General features: G+C 43.1%; 2 protein-coding genes across 3 annotated transcripts in view; both read left to right on the top strand.

Annotated features, from left to right (window-relative positions):
- The window catches only part of LOC141122000 (uncharacterized), a 146,884-nt gene that overhangs the window by 18,119 nt on the left and 106,998 nt on the right, over window positions 1-21,767 (top strand). The gene's annotated exons all lie outside the window — the stretch shown is intronic.
- The window catches only part of LOC141122058 (uncharacterized), a 67,495-nt gene that overhangs the window by 3,204 nt on the left and 42,524 nt on the right, over window positions 1-21,767 (top strand). The window lies entirely within an intron of this gene.

Here is a 21,767-nt window from a genome sequence, read left to right as displayed (position 1 = left end):
TGGCACATTTAACCCCATTGATCGCCCTCATTCACCCTTTGATCACCCCTGTAACCCAACCAGTGCCATTAGTACAGCGTCAGTGTACCGTATTTTTCACCAATCGCGTCACTTGTTACATCAGATAGCGCCAGGATCAGCTAGCATTAGATTGCCTGCACACTATCACACTCATGCTATAGGATCCTGATCACCGCCATTACTAGTATAGTGTCTGTATGATCAATATCCTGATCACCACTATTACTAGTATAGTGTCTGTAAGGATCAATATCCTGATCACCGCCATTACTAGTATAGTGTCTGTATGGCTCAATATCCTGACCATGAACAGAACTATATTAGTGTCCCCCCTTAGTATAGTGTCCCTAATAACGCAGCGTTAGCAGGATCAGCCCTTCTGCCCCCCAACAAGTGCAGTGTCAGTAGATCACCGGCACCTCTGATACATTGCACACATAACCGCAGTGTTAGCAGAAGCAGGCCTGATCTCTTCTAGCACTAGCAGGTAAGCTTTATTTGTGTAGCACCCTGGATTTTAGGCAGGGAGCTCCTCACAAATCTACTTGCCAGGTGTAGTTATCCTGCTTGATTGTTAAAGATCTATTGATTTCTCCCTAAGTTTGGCCTTGGTGCACTTTTCTACCACTAGGTGGTCGGGTACTTGGTGGTACTAGATGAGAAGAGCAACCCAAGGTCGGGTATATGGGGTATCTCAGCCAATGGGCAGAGGTTTTCCTGAATCTCTTGGCCTGCTGGGAGAACCTGTATATTTGGGTGGAGTCAGGTGATCGATGTTCAGTGCCACCTGGACAGCTATCTAGGTGCATGTGTGTCGTATGCCCCGGGCTGCTAGGCTGGAGATTGGGCCTATCCCGGGCACATCTGGCTGCTAGGCTGTCTGAGGTTCTATCCAGAAGTAAGAGAGCAGCGCAGGATTGGCACTGTGGCTTGCAGTCCAACCAAAAGTGATGGTTCTGCTGGCCGGAGAACCTGTCATGGGTGGAGGTAGAGGGGAAGCTGTCGACACTAAGGCACCAACCACCTTATTACCAGGCACCTCAGTGAGTAACTGAAGCAAGTACCAGAGCAGTATTCTCACCAAACAGCACTGTGGAGAATCAGAAAACTTCAGGCGGTGATCAAGCCAGGGACCCAACCAGCAGAGGTGACGCTTGTAGAGCAGCATTGTGTGTCAAGCCAGGGACCAAGCAGGCCAGTGGGGTGAAACCTGAGAAGTATCTGGAGTGCCAAGCTAGGGACCCAGAAAAAAAGGTGACACTTGAGGAAGATACCACCATGAAGATTGGAGAAGCTCAAGGGATTCAAAATCAGTGAATCAGAAGGTCTAGTGAGAGACCAGGAGCGCAGTGGGCTGAAGAACTACAAGGAGAAGTTGTAGTGAAGGTGAAATAACTGTTATGCCCTGTACACACGATAGGATTTTCCGACTACAAAATCCATGTTTTTTTTCAGACGGATGTTGGCTCAAACTTGTCTTGCATACACACGGTCATACAAAGTTGGTCGGAAATTCCGAATGTCAAGAACGCGGTGACATACAACACATACGACGAGCCAAGAAAAATGAAGTTCAATAGCCAGTGCTGTTCTTCTGCTTGATGTGTCACTTTGTGCATCGGAATTGTGTACACACGATCGGAATTTCCAACAACGGATTTTGTTGTCAGAAAATTTAAGAACCAGCTCTCAAATTTTGTGTGACGGAAATTCCTATGGAAAATGTGTGATGGAGCCTACACACGGTCCGAATTTCCGACAACAAGGTCCTATCACATTTTCCGTAGGAAAATCCTATTGTGTGTACGGGGCATTATGCTTTGTGTTAGGACCTGTTAAAGACTGTTGCCATAGGAGACAGCATTCCTGCAGATGCAGATGTGGTGTCTTGCTGGATGCCTTTCCCTGCACGACTGACCTACTATTGAAGTCTCAAAGTCTGCTAATTGAATTTGCAACTATGTAAGGGTGTCCTGGCACTAACCCTCTTTCCCCCAAAAGGTTTGTAAGAGAAATAAACATCTCTTTTGCATTCAAGAAGTCTCTGGCGCCCAATAACTTCCACCTTGCACCCACTATGCCTCACAACCAACCATATACAGAAGGATGTCAGCTATCTCTGGCTCTAGAGGTTCTCATTAGACTGAAGGAGGCCGGAGACCTTGCTACATTTGTAGTAGTAAAAGCAGTCGCTGAGAGCCAGGAGCTCTTTTTCTCGTGAGTCGCACTAGGTACCTGTGAATTTAGTGGCCAAAATGTCCCAACAAAGGTACTCTAGTGAAGAGGAATACAGGATTCTGAGTATGACAGCTGAGAGCGAAGGAGGAGTCCTCACTGACAGAATCAGGCTCCGAATATGAACCTGTAGAGAGCAGCAGCACCCTGACAGGGAGCTCAGAGTGGAGGAGAGGTCCCTGCTAAGGTCAGGTGTACCCGACCCCGGATAGCTGAAGTGCTAGGAACACTTGATTTGTTTTATATGCAGCAGGATTCCAGTACTAGTGCCCCACTACCTTTTGGTGAACTGGCATGTACCAACGACCTAGTACATCCTAGTCTTTTACATACCAGGACAGAAGTATTTCGTGTTTACCTGGCGGGTCCCACAAATGCAGTCCAAGCTGGTGAGGTGGCTAGCACTAGTAGCATCCTGCAGACACCAAGAGTTCGACCATAGAGCCCATAGTGTTCTTCCAGATGTGCTTGTAAATGCTGATTGGCAGCCCACAGATTCTGCAGCGCTCGTACTCCCCTCCCCCCCATTCATTGCCCAACCCTGGAATTCAGGTGGAAACCGCAAATTTATCAACTCCCCTAGATTTTTTTTGCTGTTTTTCACGGAAGATCTGTATCGATTGTGAGCTGAAGGAATTTATACACACAAGTACATTACCACCAGCCCAAATTCAGCTATTGCCAGACAATTCGCATGGAGATCTCTCAAGGTTTATAAATGTAAAACTTTTTTGGGCCTAACCTTCAACATGGGCATTACTAAAAACAATGAGCCACGATCATATGGGTCCAGAGACCCGATTCATCATATGCCCTTGTTCTCTGCTGTAATGGCAAGGCATAGATATTTGAAAAATATTTTTAAATCTTGTGACGTGATGATGATGTATTACAACCCACGTGAAGAATAAAAATGTGGCGCTATTCTAATCACTCTTTCCGTAATATTACCATTACAAGTGAATATCCTAAACTACTAACCCTTTTGTTCAAAGGGTGTGAATCAAACAAATAATAAGTGAAAAATAGTAGTAATACAAATCAGAAAAAAATATAAACAAAAAAACAAAAAACAAAAAACACCAAAACGCAATGAAGTGACTTCAGTGACTCAGTGATATTGCTGAAAAACGCAGATGTGTCAATACTGAGTCACTGAAGTCACTTCATTGCGTTTTGGTGTTTTTTGTTTTTTGTTTTTTTGTTTATATTTTTTTCTGATTTTGTATTACTACTATTTTTCACTTATTATTTGTTTGATTCACACCCTTTGAACAAAAGGGTTAGTAGTTTAGGATATTCACTTGTAATGGTAATATTACGGAAAGAGTGATTAGAATAGCGCCACATTTTTATTCTTCACGTGGGTTGTAATACATCATCATCACGTCACAAGATTTAAAAATATTTTTCAGATACTATTATACACTAAGTGGCAGCTGTAGATAGACTTTACCAATTGATGTTTATCACCATTTAATTGATTTGCTCCGAGGCGCAGTGGTGGTTAATTGTGTGTATGTAGGACGTTACACATAGAAGGACCGTTTATTCAAGGCATAGATATGAGCGGTGAATCCCCTGCAGAGACCACTTTTATTTAAAGAGAAACGCATGCTGTTCCTGAAAATACCGGGGTTATGGCAGCTAGCTGCTGCCATAACAATGGTATTTGGCATCAAAATACCATCATACAGGTGCGGCAATTTGCATGAAGTGGTTAAAGGGTAACTCCACCTTTGTGGGGAAAAAAATAGCAATTAAAGAAAAAATAATATAGCGCATGTAATTGCTACACTAATGTAATTGAATGTTATTAAAAATCACCTTTCCTTTTTAATCTGCAGCCACTGTAATTTTCTGAGAATACATTGCAATATGGCTACCTGGAGTTGTTCTGTACACAGAGTGTGTACTGACCACTCCCTAGAAACATAATTTCCTGCTTGTGTGATTGGCTCACCAATTTTCACAGAAGTCTGCCCTAAAATACAAGTTAGATTTCAGGCATCCCCTGCAACAACAAAAAAAAATTTTTGGAGCGATACTTTCAATAGGAATACGTCTAAAGGGGTGCAGGCCCAGCAGCTTTCCTCATTAGTGCCATGCAGCTGAACACCTGACAGTTAATTATGAAACCACTCCCATTAGACTCACTCAGAACAGAGGCACAAACACAGGGATTTCTTCAAAATAACAAAAGGTAGGAATCCGCAACAAAGGTTGTTATATTCCTTGCAATGTGCATAGATCACCCAGAGGGGGAATGTTTTTTTTCTCAAGAAAAGTGGAGTTACGCTTTAACCGTTGTAGTTTACTTTGCAGGAACATCAGACCTGCTGCAACACTGATCTGTTCATTCTGACAGCAGCAGGGTGTTGATCTCAGAATACATACATTCATGCTTGCAGTGCTGCAGGAGGAGATTTCTCATCCACAGTTTAAAAAAAATGAGTATGCCCAAGCATGAGGGGCCTGTGTAGTCAGTAAATGGATTGCTGCTTTGCTTCAGCATATATATTTTTTTCACTTTTTTGGTATAGATTTCAGTTAAAAAAAAGTTGTTGTTTTATTGAGTTAATCTCATATCATTATTGTGTTTTATTATTAACCATTGTTTGCTTTGCAGGAACTTCAATCCGCTGCACCACTGATCTGTTTATTTTGACAGCAGCAGGGCATTGCTCTCAGAATATATGCATCCGTGCCTGCAGTGCTGCAGGAAGAGATTTCTCATCCACAGTTTAAAAATAATGTGTACGTTCAAGCATGAGGAGCTTAGGGTGTTTAGTGGGCCGATCGCTCCTATGCTTCAGCATATAATTTTTTCACTTTTTTTTCTGGCAGGGATTTCTTCATCCACATTGGTCAATGTGAATGGAGGAATCTTTTTTTTTATATGCTTAAGCATTACAAGCATGGGGTAATCAGTGGGCGGTAGCTCCTTTGCTTCAGCATATACTTTGTTCATTCATGCTGAGAGGCATGTTGAGTGCATGGAAAATATCATTTTTTGCCACAATTTTTTGGAAATGACAAAGTATGGAGATACAACATGTGAGAGACTTTTTGGCAGTCTAGACATGTACAGCAGCCCAAAATCCAATAACCACCTTTAGGGAGTAATTTCCTTATTTCACTTCTTGACTACCTATCACAGTTTGGGGGGCCCTGAAATGCCAGGATAAACACCCCCAAATGACCCCTTTTTGGAAAGAAGACACTCCAAGGTATTTGCTAAGGGGCATAGTGAGTATCTTGTAGCTCTTATTTATTGCCACAAGTTTTTGGAAAATAAAGAAGAAAAAAAGGAAAATTGTTAAATTTTTTTACATTTTCAAAACGTGACAAAAATGCGATCTGCAAAATACTGACCACGCCTTTTATAAAATTCCTTGGGTGTCTACTTTGCAAAAAGAGGTCATTTGGGGGCATGTTTTTACTGTAGAGGAAATGTATAAGTTCTGTATATAATTGTATTCTATTTTGTATGTATTGCACATGGCACTAATAATGTTTTCATTACATGTTTGCATTCTTTCGAGTCCTGATTAGAATTGGCCTGCCTATGTTACGCCCCTTGTTACCATACAAGTACAATTGTAATATTAATGTGATACCTACGTAATCATGTGCATAAAAACCTTCAATTGTGTCATAATAAAGCAGAAAAGTTATTTGGAAAGATGCAGAGTGTATCTTTTGTGTCTGTTCCCTACCGCAGTAGTTGTTAATAATTTGGAACCACTAATCAATATGAGGATAGGAGTTGCCTATCAATAAATTTCCATATCAGATGGTGAGCTTTGCCCAGGAGGTGTTTTACAGGTGACCCTCATAATCCAACATGAGGAGTTTGAGACACTCCGGGAATTTTTGATAATCAGCATTTTTCTTACATTTGAGTTATTGATCGGTAAGACATTTTCGGGACAAAGGGTACCTATTTTACTCCCCTTAATCGAACTGTATTGATTGATGGCTATATGTTATGCTGTCACTGTCTACTGTCCATCGGAGTGTTCACAGGTATATGTATTACACATCTACTAGATAAAGTAGTTTAGAGGCAATAGGGTACAGGCACAAGTAGAGAAGAGAGAAGACTGGCCAGTCATTTTGGGCATTAAATTAGGTAGGGGAATGAAGGGCAAGAGACCCTCAAAAAAAAAAAACAAGTCTCAAGATAGAACCTGTGATGGAACCTGTGATGGACTCCGGACACCCTGACTGGGTATCTCCGGCAAGAAGCTGCTTCCCAAGCTCTGGAACACAAGACCAATGGATCTGGCTATAGTTACTCCAAGAACTAGACAGCACCAGTTTTGGAGTAAATCATAATAAGAACTGTTTATTTGAACAAGAATACAGGCTTTTATACTCTTGAGAAGGAGGTTACTCACCACATTAACAATGACCCCAATATTTACCCAAAACATCACACAATGGTTTCGCTAATGAGGTACAGCTGACTCATGACTAATCCCATCACAGAGGATCCTTAATTAGCCACCTGGATGACTCAGATGTCTGTGTTTAATAAAATTGTTGGGACTTTATATGAGACAACAACTGCTACAGAGTTTGTATGTCTCCATCCCTGAATCATAGAAAAAAGAGGCAAAAGGAGGGGAAAGGGGAATAGTGGGACTATGTATGAAGCACAACACCAAAACCAAATGAATCAATTAGTAAATACTAGGGATGAGCCGAACACCCCCCCGGTTCGGTTCGCACCAGAACCTGCGAACGGACTGAAAACTTGCACGAACGTTAGAACCCCACTGACGTCTATGGGACTCGAACGTTCGAAATCAAAAGTGTTAAATTTAAAGGCTAATTTGCATGGTATTGTCCTATAAAGGGTTTGGGGACCCGGGTCCTGCCCCAGGGGACATATATCAATGCAAAAAAAGTTTTAAAAACGGCCGTTTTTTCAGGAGCAGTGATTTTAATGATGTTTAAAGTAAAAAAAAAGTGAAATATTCCTTTAAATATCATACCTGGGGGGTGTCTATAGTATGCCTGTAAAGTGGTGCGTGTTTCCCGTGCTTAGAACAGTCCCTGCACAAAATGACATTTTTAAAGGAATAAAAGTCATTTAAAACTGCTTGCGGCTTTAATGTAATGTCGGGTCTTGACAATATGGATGAAAATCAGTGAGACAAACGGCATGGGTACCCCCCAGTCCATTACCAGGCCCTTTGGGTCTTGTATGGATATTAAGGGGAACCCCGCACCCAAATTAAAAAAAGGAAAGGTGTGGGGCCACCAGGCCCTATATATTGTGAACAGCAGTATACAGGCGGTGCAAACAAGACAGGGACTGTAGTTTTGTTGTTAAGTAGAATCTGTTTGTAATTTTGAACTGGTACATTTTTAACATGTTTAGCTCCAGCCAAAAAATCTATTTTAAGCTTTTTGGAAAACATAGGGAAGGGTTATCACCCCTGTGACATTTGTTTTGCTGTCTGTGCTCCTCTTCAGATTTCCCCTCACTTTTTGTCCCAATGACAAATGTTTTTTGAAAATTTGGGGTTTTTAGTGAAACAAGGATTGGTGATAAAGCATCAGTGGAGAGGAGACACATTTTTTCCCATATTAACTCTTACAGGAGAGAATTTCCCTTCCTAGGGGTAGATTTTATCTCACTTCCTGATGTCTCCTTCCGTTTGCAAGTAGGAGTCGTTTGTAAGTTGGATGTTTGAAAGTAGGGGCCTGCCCTATATACTCAGCAGAAATTTGGGCCTTAGGTGTTGGTGTTGCCACAACATTGTAATGCCCTGTACACATGATAGGATTTTTCGATGGAAAATGTGTGATAGAACCTTATTGTCGGAAATTCCGACCGTGTGTGGACTCCATCACACATTTTCCATAGGAATTTCCGACACACAAAGTTGGAGAGCAGGCTATAAAATTTTCTGACAACAAAATCTGTCGTCGGAAATTCCAATCGTGTGTAAACAAAACCGATGCACAAAGTGCCACGCATGCTCAGAATAAATTAAGAGATGAAAGCTATTGGCTACTGCCCCATTTAAAGTCCCGATGTACGGGTTTTACGTCACCGCGTTCAGAACGATCAGATTTTCCGACAACTTTGTGTGACCGTGTGTATGCAAGACAAGTTTGAGCCAACATCCGTCGGAAAAAATCCATGGATTTTGTTGTCGGAATGTCTGATCAATGTCCGACCGTGTGTACAGGGCATAAGCCCTCACAGGGCCCTGCTATGAAATATTAGATCAAGAATCTAATGCTCCTGTTGAATAGGCACAGAAAAATTGGGCCTTTGGTGATGGTGGTGGTGGTGCTGATGCCACAACACTGTAATGCCCCGTACACACGGTCGGACATTGATCGGACATTCCGACAACAAAATCCTAGGATTTTTTCCGACGGATGTTGGCTCAAACTTGTCTTGCATACACACGGTCACACAAAGTTGTCTGAAAATCGGACCATTCTGAACGCAGTGACGTAAAACACGTACGTCGGGACTATAAATGGGGCAGTAGCCAATAGCTTTCATCTCTTTATTTATTCTGAGCATGCATGGCACTTTGTGTGTCGGATTTGTGTACACATGATCGGAAATTCCGACAACGGATTTTGTTGTCGGAAAATTTTATAGCCTGCCCTCAAACTTTGTGTGTCGGAAAATCCGATGGAAAATGTGTGATGGAGCCCACACACGGTCGGAATTTCCATTTCCGACAACAAGGTCATATCACACATTTTCCGTCGGAAAATCCGACCGTGTGTACGGAGCATTAGTCCTCACAGTTACTCTTGGTGGGCACTGTAACGGGCCCTGCTGTGAAATATTATATCAAGAATTCTAATTACATGCCCCTGTTGAACAGGGCCAGAAAAATTGGGCCTTTGGTGGTGGTAGTGGTGGTGGTGCTGGTGCCACAACACTGTAAGTCCTCACAGTTACTCTTGGTGGGCGCAGAAACTGGCCTGCTGTGAAATATTAGATCAAGAATTCTAATTACATGTCCCTGTTGAACAGGGGCAGAAAAATTGGGACTTAGGCACTTGTGCTGGTGCCACAACACTGCAACCCCTCACAGATACTCTAGTTGGAGCGCAGGAACTAGCCCTGCTGCAAAGAATTGCATCAAAAATTGTAATTACACATCCCTGTTAAACAGGGGCTAAAAAATTAGGCCTTAGGCACTGGTGGCGACGCCCAGAACCAAAAATGTTCTTACAAGCTATCAGCATGATCATTGAGGAGGAAGAGGATAATTACTCAGCATAACAGGATAGTCACTCAGCATCAGCATAGGTGCAAGCTCTGGCCAGTGATCCATCCTCAAGACCCAGTAACCCAGAGGATTTTCGGTGGGAAAGGTGTCCAAGTCAGATCTTGCCCCTAGGTATTTCTGCACCATGTAAAACAGGCGCTGGCGATGGTTGCTGGAACCGATCATACCTTGGGGCTGCGGACTAAAAAATTGTCTGAACGCATCGGTCAGATGGCCACCTTCTCCACCGCTCCTTCTTTGACTGACCGAAGCCTCAGCAACACGTTGTCCAGGAACAGGAGTTTGTAACCTCCCAGTCTCTGGGGACGCATTGCACAGACGTTTCTGCAAGGCCTCCCAAAGATGTTTCATCCTCTGCTCCCTCTGCAATGGCAAGATAAGGTCCGCAACATTACCCTTGTAACGTGGATCAAGGAGGGTTGCCAGCCAGTATTGATCGCTCTCCTTGATACCATGAATATGAGAATCCTTCCGCAGGCTTTGCAGGATCAGGGAGTCCACGCAGCGTAGGTTTGCTGAGGCATTCGGTCCGGAGTCCTCTGGGTCACTAAGGATGACATGATCCGCAGCCACCTCTTCACAGCCACATAAAAGTCCATGGGTTTCTTGGGACTGTAAATGATCCCTTAAAGACTGCTGCTGATGCTGAGTGCCAGGCTCCACCTCCATGCTGACACAATCCTCCTCCTCCTCGTCCTCTTCCTGTGTGATCGGCGGGCACGCAGGAACACTGTCTGGATAAAGGGGGCCTTGAGAGCTAAGGAAGTCCTCCTCTTCCTGCCTCTGTTCTGCCTCAAGTGCCCTGTCCATTATTCCACGTGGCGTGTGCTCCAACAGGTGGACAAGGGGGACCGTGTCACTGATGCATGCACTGTCACTGCTCACCATCCTCGTGGACTCCTCAAATGGTGTCAGGACAGTGCATGCATCCCTGATAATGGCCCACTGGTGTGGGGGAAAAAAACAAGCTCCCCTGACCCTGTCCTGGTGCCATAGTCGCACAGGTACTCATTAATGGCCCTCTGCTGTGTGTGCAGCCACTGCAGCATGGCCAACGTTGAGTTCCTCTTGGTGGGCATGTCACAGATTAGGCGGTTCTTGGGCAGGTTAAATTCCTTTTGGAGGTCTGCCAGCCGAGCACTGGCATTATATGACTGGCGGAAATGCACACAGACTTTCCTGGCCTGCCTCAGGACATCCTGTAAGCCCAGGTACCTGCCCAAGAACCGCTGCACCACCAAGTTAAGGACGTGAGCCAAACGGGGCACATGGGTCATTTGTCCCCGTCGGAGGGCGGAGAGGAGGTTGGTGCCATTGTCGCAAACCACCATTCCTGCCTTAAGTTGGCGTGGCGTCAACCACCTCTGAACCTGCCCCTGCAGAGCTGACAGAACCTCTGCCCCAGTGTGGCTTCTGTCCCCCAAGCACACCAGCTCAAGCACCGCATGGCGACTTTTGGCCTGCGTACTTGCGTAGCCCCTTGAATGCCTACGGAGCACTGCTGGTTCGGAGGACAAAGCACAGGAAGAGGCCATGAAGGAAGAAGAAGAGGAGGGGGTGGAGGAGAGAGGTGTGTCAGAATCACCATTGTCCTGCATCCTTCCCAGCTGCCAGCAGAGTCACCCAATGTGCCGTGAAACTTAGGCAATGTCCCTGTCCATGCCTGCTGGACCATGAGTCAGCGGTAATATGCACTTTACCACTGACTGCCCTGTCCAGCGAGGCATGGACATTGCCTTTCACATTCCGGTAGAGAGCCGGAATCGCCTTCCATGAGAAAAAGTGGCATTTGGGAACCTGCCACTGAGGAACCGCACATTCCACAAACTCACGGAAGGGGGCAGAGTCTACCAACTGAAAAAGTAGCAGTTGAAGTGCTAGCAATTTTGCCAAGCTAGCATTTAACCGCTGGGCATGTGGATGGCTGGGAGCGAACTTCTTTCTGCGGTGCAGCAGCTGGGGCAGGGAAATTTGCCTGGTACAATCTGACGTCGGTGTACCGATAGCAGATTGCCCGCAAGTACTTGGCTGTGACACACCTAATTCTACACCTTCATTCCTCTCAGTGCAGGTCTCAGAGAGGACTGAAGGTATAGTGGGGTTGGAGATCCCAGCTGATGAGGAGCAAGAAGAGGTCCTCTTTGTTCTTTGGTGTGGGTCTTTTAGGTATGCTTGCCAACAAACTGCATGGCAGGTCAACATATGTCTGGTCAAGCATGTGGTACCCAAGCGGGAGATGTTTTGGCCACGTGAGATACGCTTGAGACATATGTTGCACTCGTCTCAAAAAAGGCCCACACCAAAGAACTTTTGGAATAACGCGCAGAGACAGCAGCGCCCTGCACATGCGGAGCTCTGAGGTGTGTTGCAGTCAGTGTGCTGCCCTTAGGCTGGCCCCTGGAGGGCATCCTGCCTCGTTGGTGATGTGCCTCCTCCTCCTCTCTCCTATCCAGGGGCGGATCCAGGGGGGGCTGCTGCTCCGCTGCCGGCCCGAGTCTCTCACATGTGCCGATCAGCGGCGCCGAGAGAGAGACTTGCGTGTGGTACGGGCGGCGGCGGTCACTGTCTGACACTGAAGGAAGGAGGTGGGTGGAGCCTCTTCCCTGCACTCGTTGCTAGACGCCAGGCGGCCCTGGCGTTAGCAACGAGTGATGTCAGTCACACTGCAGTGTGTGAGTGAGTCACATCGGAGGTCGGACTCGAGTCTCTCAGAGCCGGCCTACCTGGTCCCGACATGACGCCGGTGACAGTGTGACACAGCCTGGAGCAGCGCCTCCTTACAATAATACAGCAGACAGCAGTAACTTACTAACTAACAAGTATGAGTGCACTGCACAGCACACGTCCATGTATATGTGGGTTGACATGTGCAGGGGGGATTCTATATTAATGGGGGCTCTGCACTGAGGGGGATTCTATATTAATGGGGCTCTGCACTGAGGAGGATTCTATACCAATGGGGGGCTCTGTACTGAGGGGGATTCTATACCAATGGGGGGCTCTGCACTGAGGGGGATTCTATACCAATGGGGGGCTCTGCACTGAGGGGGATTCTATACCAATGGGGGGCTCTGCACTGAGGGGGGATGCTATACTAATGGGGGTCTCTGCACTGAGGGGGGATTCTATATTAATGGGGGCTCTGCACTGAGGGGGGATTCTATACTAATGGGGGGCTCTGCACTGAGGGGGATTCTATACCAATGGGGGGCTCTGCACTGAGGGGGGATTCTATACTAATGGGGGGCTCTGCACTGAGGGGGGATTCTATATTAATGGGGGGCTCTGCACTGAGGGGGTATTCTATATTAATGGGGGCTCTGCACTGAGGGGGGATTCTATATTAATGGGGGGCTCTGCACTGAGGGGGGATTCTATATTAATGGGGGCTCTGCACTGAGGGGGGGTTCTATACTAATGGGGGCTCTGCACTGAGGGGGGGATTCTATACTATTGGGGGCTCTGCACTGAGGGGGGATTCTATACTAATGGGTGAGATATATAATGTAGCAGCGCTCAAATCCGTAGGTATAAATGTGAATGATGTTAAAAATAGTATATTTATATATATCTATCCACACGAATGTGTGTATAATAGTCTATAAAGGGATTAAAAATAAATAAAAACAATAATTAATAATCACATGAAGACAGTCCAATGCTAAAAAGCCTATGGTATGTGGATCATCCGTAATGTAGATGGATGTGGGAGCCAGAGGGATCTATGCAGACACAATACCAAGGGCAGCTTCCTGTTGAGTGAAGTCAGCTCTCCATATAGACATAAAAAATTCAAAGAGAAAGCGCCTCTTAAGTATCAGTGTTTTATTCAATTATTAAAAGCATACATGAGCACTTACATTTGGGCTGATGAATGACAGCTTCCATTGAGAACAAAACCCGGTATCGTCAAAACTCCAAGTGTGTAGGGCTAGATGGATGCCGGGCGGATGGCCGCGGACCTCCGCTCGGAGACGCCGGCTGTGTGTGCGGTAAGGTAAAGAAGTCACATGGGTGATGACGTCACTCGGGTAGTTCAGATTCACAGGGATCCACTACGCGTTTCTGAGCATGCGCGAAGCTCGCAACGGGCATGCGCGCTCCTTTATCAAGTGTGTATGGGACGGCAAACAAGGAAGCTTAAATAGCTCTATGTAAGAGACAGATACTGATCTGGACCAATTAAAGAGAGGGGGGGCGTATCTAGGAGAATTGGATAACGATAGGAGGAATGAATTCTCTATGGATTACAAATTTATGTAGTAGTGGTAATATATAAAAATAGTAAACTAATAAGGCTAATAGAATCTATCAAAAAACATGAAAATATAAAAATTAGAAGATTAGAAATAAATGAATAAATACGAGATATATGGAATATTAACAAAAATAATAAAGAAAAATACTGGTAGAAAAATACAGGTAGAAAAATACAGGTAGAAAAATACATGTTAATAGTAATAAATAATGAGTGATGAACGTAGGAATATCATATTCTATAAAAATAATAAAGAAAAATACTGATTGAAAAATGCATGATAATAATAATAAGTAATAAACGTGGGAATATTATGTTCAATAATATATGTTACTTGAAAAAGTAAATATGAGTATGTCATTTGAGACAATAAATTATCTGTAATGGTTAAGAAGAAAAAAAAAAAAAAAAAAAAATTATATATATATATATATATATATATATATATATATATATATATATATATACATACACGAAAAATGGAAAAAATGTATAAAAATATATATATTAATAGGAGTATTATCTTAAATGTCTTATGGTAGGGGGCCCTCAATTAAATTTATGCTATAGCAAAGGCTATCAAGAATGGACTGATACCAAGTATAATAAAAAGCTTTAAAAATGATTAAAATTAATAACAGAAAAAGGGGGGGGGATAAATGTTGGGAAGGGGGAGGGGCCATAAGTTGTATAAAACTGGGTTCACGGTACATATGTGCGACATGTATTGTTATACCATAGCAGTATAGCAAAATCAGGAAATAAAAAACAGACGGTTACACGCTGGGTTGTTGGTGTAATATAATAAATACATTCTATATAATGGTATTAACCTCTAATTCCTCATTTAACCCATTGGGTGCTAAAGTGTCCAAAATGAAAATCCAAAAAGTTTCACACTCACATAGTTTAGAGAAACGCTCGGCCTCGGATAATTTGCGTGGAATGGACTCAATTACCCATACCTGTAGGCCGACAGTGGATTGGTGGTGGTGTTCAAGAAAATGTCTAGGGACGCTGTGTTCGTCACAGCCTTTTTCTATAAACCGGCGATGTTTGCCGAATTGTTGTCGCAGAGGACAGATGGTGCGTCCAACGTACAGTAATTTACAAGGACATGTGAGACAGTACACAACGTAGTCAGTCGAACCGTTATAGAAACCTTCCAACTGGTATGTTTTATCCTTATGTTGAAAGCTGCGTTGGCCATGTCTCACAAAAGCGCAGGTCTTACATAGAGCTTTATTACACCTATACATGCCAGTGAGTAGAATAAGGCAAAGAGTGTTCTCTGGTTTAGTGGTTTTAAATCTACTAGGTGCTAATTTGTTTTTTAATGTTGGGGCCCTTCTGTAAGTGACCTTTGGTTTGTCGCCAAGGTCATTATTGAGAAAGGGATCCTGTTTGAGGATATTCCAATGTTTTTGGAGTATGGATTCCATCCTTCTGTGCTTGTTGTGATATCTGGTGATAAAGCGAACAGTGCCATGGGCAGTCAGTTTGGATGTTTTAGGCTTTTTTCCAGAAAGGTAAATAGCATGTGCTTGATCAACCAATTTTTCAGGAAACCCCTTTTCAAGACATTTATTTTTAAGATGAATGCTCTGGGTGACATAATTGAAATCCCTAGTGCAGTTTTGTCTTAATCTACAATATTGTCCCTTGGGAATATTATTTACCCACTGTGGGTGGTGACAACTATTGTAATGTAGATAAGAGTTTCCCGCCATAGGTTTGGTATAATTACGTGAAAAAATGTAATTCTGATCATGAAATAATTCTAGATCTAAAAAGGGAAGACTCTCCTTATTGTGTTCAGATGTAAATGATAGACCAAGATCATTAGCATTACAGTGGGAAACGAAACTCTCTACTGAAGATGATGGGCCATCCCAGATGACAATAATGTCATCTATATATCTGCCGAAGAAAATAATATGTTGAGCAAAAGGGTTATTGTTCCATATGTATTTGTCTTCCCACAGACCCATGGTCAGGTTAGCATAGGAAGGGGCAAAATTAGTGCCCATAGCTGTACCATGGGTCTGTAGGTAGAAGTCATCATTAAAATGAAAATAATTATGATTTAGGCAAAATAAAGTAGCTTCAGAGATAAAAACGGCCTGTTTGCCATTAATAAGGGGGTCAAGGGACAGAAAGTGTTGTACCGCCATTAGGCCTGTCTGGTAAGGGATGGACGTATACAGGGAATTTACGTCCAAGGAAAGCCAAGAACTCAGTAAAGGGCTCACCTTTTTACCCACCATACCACCCAATTCCTTTCTTCTGTTCAAAGACCTCAATAAATTTATCAGGAATCTTACCCTTAAAAGATTTTTCAATATTCAATCCACTAAGAATAAACCTGTTGAGAGTACCTCCAATATGACTTTACTCGCAGTCACTCCTGGTGAGACTACTAGTGAGACATCCGATAGCTCCATCAGTATTTATGAATCTGACTTAGAATTAGATCCCCTGGCCATTGATATAGACCTGGAATTACTAGCTCAACACCTTGATCATTCACCTCCAGTTAAACATACCAACTTTAAACCAAAATCAGTATTTTATCCCACAAGATCCAAGGGACCCTATGTTGAGACATTTTATAGGGTAGTATATTCTGAACTTCAGAAATTGTGTGAACACACAGACAACACACACAAATATCATCCCCACAATCTCACCCCTGGAGAAAAGGCCGCACTCCATTCTCTTTCTAACAACTCTGAGATCATCATCAAATCAGCGGACAAGGGGGGTGGAATTGTTATTATAGACCGAACATCCTACATTATGGAAGCATCTCGACTATTGTCGGATCGCATAACATACAAGAAACTCTCCTCTGACCCTCTGCCCCAATTTAAAGTTGAAGCAGAAACCCTGATTAACTCTGCTTTACTAGATGGTGTTATCACTAAAAATGAGGCCTCCTTTTTACAGAAAGAATTTTATAACACACCTTATTTTTATTATCTGCCCAAGATACATAAAAATTCTTCTCACCCTCCTGGTAGACCTATCGTGGCTTCTATGAATAGCATACGTAGCGGTTTCTCCCAATATGTAGACTCATTTTTACAGCCCCTTGCAAAGAATCTTCCATCCTATATCCGAGACTCGATACACCTCATGGAACTTCTGGCACCCTATAGATGGCAAGACAGCTATTCTTGGCTTTCCTTGGACGTAAATTCCCTGTATACGTCCATCCCTCACCAGACAGGCCTAATGGCGGTACAACACTTTCTGTCCCTTGACCCCCTTATTAATGGCAAACAGGCCGTTTTTATCTCTGAAGCTACTTTATTTTGCCTAAATCATAATTATTTTCATTTTAATGATGACTTCTACCTACAGACCCATGGTACAGCTATGGGCACTAATTTTGCCCCTTCCTATGCTAACCTGACCATGGGTCTGTGGGAAGACAAATACATATGGAACAATAACCCTTTTGCTCAACATATTATTTTCTTCGGCAGATATATAGATGACATTATTGTCATCTGGGATGGCCCATCATCTTCAGTAGAGAGTTTCGTTTCCCACTGTAATGCTAATGATCTTGGTCTATCATTTACATCTGAACACAATAAGGAGAGTCTTCCCTTTTTAGATCTAGAATTATTTCATGATCAGAATTACATTTTTTCACGTAATTATACCAAACCTACGGCGGGAAACTCTTATCTACATTACAATAGTTGTCACCACCCACAGTGGGTAAATAATATTCCCAAGGGACAATATTGTAGATTAAGACAAAACTGCACTAGGGATTCCGATTATATCACCCAGAGCATTCATCTTAAAAATAAATGTCTTGAAAAGGGGTTTCCTGAAAAATTGGTTGATCAAGCACATGCTATTTACCTTTCTGGAAAAAAGCCTAAAACATCCAAACTGACTGCCCATGGCACTGTTCGCTTTATCACCAGATATCACAACAAGCACAGAAGGATGGAATCCATACTCCAAAAACATTGGAATATCCTCAAACAGGATCCCTTTCTCAATAATGACCTTGGCGACAAACCAAAGGTCACTTACAGAAGGGCCCCAACATTAAAAAACAAATTAGCACCTAGTAGATTTAAAACCACTAAACCAGAGAACACTCTTTGCCTTATTCCACTCACTGGCATGTATAGGTGTAATAAAGCTCTATGTAAGACCTGCGCTTTTGTGAGACATGGCCAACACAGCTTTCAACATAAGGATAAAACATACCAGTTGGAAGGTTTCTATAACGGTTCGACTGACTACGTTGTGTACTGTCTCACATGTCCTTGTAAATTACTGTACGTTGGACGCACCATCTGTCCTCTGCGACAACAATTCGGCAAACATCGCCGGTTTATAGAAAAAGGCTGTGATGAACACAGCGTCCCTAGACATTTTCTTGAACACCACCACCAATCCACTGCCGGCCTACAGGTATGGGTAATTGAGTCCATTCCACGCAAATTATCCGAGGCCGAGCGTTTCTCTAAACTATGTGAGTGTGAAACTTTTTGGATTTTCATTTTGGACACTTTAGCACCCAATGGGTTAAATGAGGAATTAGAGGTTAATACCATTATATAGAATGTATTTATTATATTACACCAACAACCCAGCGTGTAACCGTCTGTTTTTTATTTCCTGATTTTGCTATACTGCTATGGTATAACAATACATGTCGCACATATGTACTGTGAACCCAGTTTTATACAACTTATGGCCCCTACCCCTTCCCAACTTTTATTCCCCCCCCCCTTTTTCTGTTATTAATTTTAATCATTTTTAAAGCTTTTTATTATACTTGGTATCAGTCCATTCTTGATAGCCTTTGCTATAGCATAAATTTAATTGTGGGCCCCCTACCATAAGACATTTAAGATAATACTCCTATTAATATATATATTTTTATACATTTTTTCCATTTTTCGTATATATATATATATATATATATATATATATATATATATATATATATATATATATATATATGTTTTTTTTTTTTTTTTCTTAACCATTACAGATAATTTATTGTCTCAAATGATATACTCGTATTTACTTTTTCAAGTAACATTTATTATTGAACATAATATTCCCACGTTTATTACTTATTATTATTATCATGCATATTTCAATCAGTATTTTTCTTTATTATTTTTATAGAATATGATATTCCTACGTTCATCACTCATTATTTATTACTATTAACATGTATTTTTCTACCTGTATTTTTCTACCAGTATTTTTATACCAGTATTTTTCTTTATTATTTTTGTTAATATTCCATATATCTCGTATTTATTCATTTATTTCTAATCTTCTCATTTTTATATTTTCATGTTTTTTGATAAATTCTATTAGCCTTATTAGTTTACTATTTTTATATATTACCACTACTACATCAATTTGTAATCCATAGAGAATTTATTCCTCCTATTGTTATCCAATTCTCCCAAATACGCCCCCCCCCCCCTCTCTTTAATTGGTCCAGATCAGTATCTGTCTCTTACATAGAGCTATTTAAGCTTCCTTGTTTGCCATCCCATACACACTTGATAAAGGAGCGCGCATGCCCGTTGCGAGCTTCGCGCATGCTCAGAAACGCGTAGTGGATCCCTGTGAATCTGAACTACCCGAGTGACGTCATCACCCATGTGACCTGTTGGAACGCGGAAGTGACTTCTTTACCTTACCGCACACACAGCCAGCGTCTCTGAGCGGAGGTCCGCGGCCATCCGCCCGGCATCCATCTAGCCCTACACACTTGGAGTTTTGACGATACCGGGTTTTGTTCTCAATGGAAGCTGTCATTCATCAGCCCAAATGTAAGTGCTCATGTATGCTTTTAATAATTGAATAAAACACTGATACTTAAGAGGCGCTTTCTCTTGGGGGGGGGGAGGGGGATTCTATACTAATGGGGATTACAACATCTCTCTGCTGCCTGTCTCTGGGACACAAGAGACCACCTTAGCAGGTGGCAAGTGACAATCTTCATCTGGTGACAGGCAACGTGGCAAGAGACAATCCGCAACATGTGGCAGGCGACGTGGCAAGTGACAATCTGCATCTGGTGACAGGTGACGTGGCAAGTGACACACTTGGGGCTTCCACTGATTCTGCATTATGGTGAGTTAAACTATTTAATTTTTTACAACAATGTAATAATAGTAATAATGCGCTTCAATCATCCTGACACCATAACAACCATGGTGCCATGATGATTGAAGCGCCTACACCAGCCTTTTCCCCGATAGATGTACCCCAAAAAAATATATTTTCTGGCAGTGCCCCTCCCGAGACTAGACTCTGGATCCGCCCCTGCTCCTATCAAGCACCCACGTTGAGTCAGTGACCTCATCATCCCCTCCCTCCTCATCACTGGAGCAAACCTGGCAGTATGCTGCAGCAGAGGGAACATGACTGCCAGATTGCTGTCCTTCTTGGGCACCCCCCTCTGTCCGTGCTCACGTTACTGCCTTCATCTAGCTCAGTATCATCATCAGAGCCTTCAAAACGCTGGGCATCCTCCTGGAGCATGTACCCAACACTGTGGTCAAACAGTTCGAGGGACTCCTCAGGAGGACATGGTGGGGCTAGGGAAGGAGTCACTGATGCCATTGAGCTGAGGGAAGAGGCTGCGTTGGCAGCTGCTTTGCCAGAAAAAGTACCCTGAGCCTGGGTGAGAGAGGATGAGGACGGCTTGGTCATCCACTTGACCAAGTCTTCCACATGTTGCGGCTCAACACGGCCAGCTGCCGAAAAAAAGGCCAAGCGTGTCCCACAGCCACGTGCTGATGAGGATGCACCGTGTCCACGACCAGCACTGTTGCCTCTAGACACAGAGCCTGCTTGCCCTCTTTTATTGGCTTGTGACTGTCTGCCTCTCCTTGTTGGCCTTCCAGACATACTTTTGGCCTGCAGTGAGCTGCACAAAACTGTGATATATATATATATATATATATATATATATATATATATATATATATATATATATATATATATATATATATATACTGATTATACTGCAGCTAGCAGAATCAACTGCCTGCCTGTAGTATTATTAGTATGATAACCCCTGCACTTGTCTCCAGGTAGCTATACTGTAGGTGCAACTGTGAAGGGTACACAGTACAGTAATTGGAAATAGGTCAAGAGCTTGCACAAGCACATGGCTGCAGGTAGCTATACTGTAGGTGAGACTGTGTGGGGTACACAATACAGTAACTGTAAATACTTCAATGAGCCTACACAAGCACCTGGCTGCAGGTAGCTATACTGTAGGTGAGACTGTGTGGGGTAGACAGTACAGTAACTGAAAATACTTCAATGAGCCTACACAAGCACCTGGCTGCAGGTAGCTATACTGTAGGTGAGACTGTGCGGGGTACACAGTACAGTAACTGGAAATACTTCTATGAGCCTACACAAGCACCTGGCTGCAGGTAGCTATACTGTAGGTGAGACTGTGCGGGGTACACAGTACAGTAACTGGAAATACTTCAATGAGCCTACACAAGCACCTGGCTGCAGGTTGCTATACTGTAGGTGAGACTGTGCGGGGTACACAGTACAGTAACTGGAAATACTTCAATGAGCCTACACAAGCACCTGGCTGCAGGTTGCTATACTGTAAGTCAGACTGTGCAGGGTACACAGTAAAGTAGCTGGAAATACTTCAATGAGCCCACACAAGCACCTGACTGCAGGTTGCTATACTGTAGGTCAGACTGTGCAGGGTACACAGTACAGTAGCTGGAAATACTTCAATGAGCCTACACAAGCACCTGGCTGCAGGTTGCTATACTGTAGGTCAGACTGTGTTGGGTACACAGTAAAGAAGCTGGAAATACTTCAATGAGCCTACACAAGCACCTGGCTGCAGGTTGCTATACTGTAGGTCAGACTGTGCAGGGTACACAGTAAAGTAGTTGGAAATACTTCAATGAGCCTACACAAGCACC

The sequence above is a fragment of the Aquarana catesbeiana genome, unplaced genomic scaffold, assembly GCF_042186555.1.
Source record: "Aquarana catesbeiana isolate 2022-GZ unplaced genomic scaffold, ASM4218655v1 unanchor237, whole genome shotgun sequence".
Classification (NCBI taxonomy): domain Eukaryota; kingdom Metazoa; phylum Chordata; class Amphibia; order Anura; family Ranidae; genus Aquarana; species Aquarana catesbeiana.
The sequence above is the reverse complement of the archived record's forward strand: the minus strand, read 5'-3'. Positions and strand labels throughout refer to the sequence as shown.